The sequence below is a fragment of the Mastomys coucha genome, unplaced genomic scaffold, assembly GCF_008632895.1.
Source record: "Mastomys coucha isolate ucsf_1 unplaced genomic scaffold, UCSF_Mcou_1 pScaffold22, whole genome shotgun sequence".
NCBI classification, from domain to species: Eukaryota; Metazoa; Chordata; class Mammalia; order Rodentia; family Muridae; genus Mastomys; species Mastomys coucha.
Genome location: NW_022196905.1, coordinates 118,239,688 through 118,240,055, shown reverse-complemented (window position 1 = coordinate 118,240,055; position 368 = coordinate 118,239,688). Strand labels below are relative to the sequence as shown.

Genomic DNA, 368 nt, shown 5'->3' with positions numbered 1-368 from the left:
CTCTCTCTCTCTCTCTCTCTCTCTCTCTCTCTCTTTCTTTCCTTCTTGTTCGTTTGTTTTCTTTTGGAGACCAGATTTCTCCTGTAGCTCTGGAACTCACTCTGTAGAGAAGGCTAGCCTTGAACTCAGAGCTCCATCTGCTTCTGCTTCCCAAGGGCTGGGATTAAAGGCGTGCGCCGCCAGCCCTGTCCCCCACCCCCAAAGTTGCCTTAATAGCTCCTTTGATTGTTTGTTTGTTTGGGATCAGGCCTAAAGAAGCCTGGGCTGGCGAGGCTTGATGGCCTATGTCTGTAATCCCGACCTAGTGAGTTGGAGACCAGCCCGGACACGTGATCTATCCGCTTTTTAAAAAAGAGGGGGGGGAGGGG

At 51.6% G+C, this 368-nt stretch overlaps 1 protein-coding gene across 2 annotated transcripts in view; it reads right to left on the bottom strand.

Moving 5' to 3' along the window:
- Window positions 1-368, bottom strand: part of Snrnp35 (small nuclear ribonucleoprotein U11/U12 subunit 35) — a 7,830-nt gene that overhangs the window by 6,459 nt on the left and 1,003 nt on the right. The gene's annotated exons all lie outside the window — the stretch shown is intronic.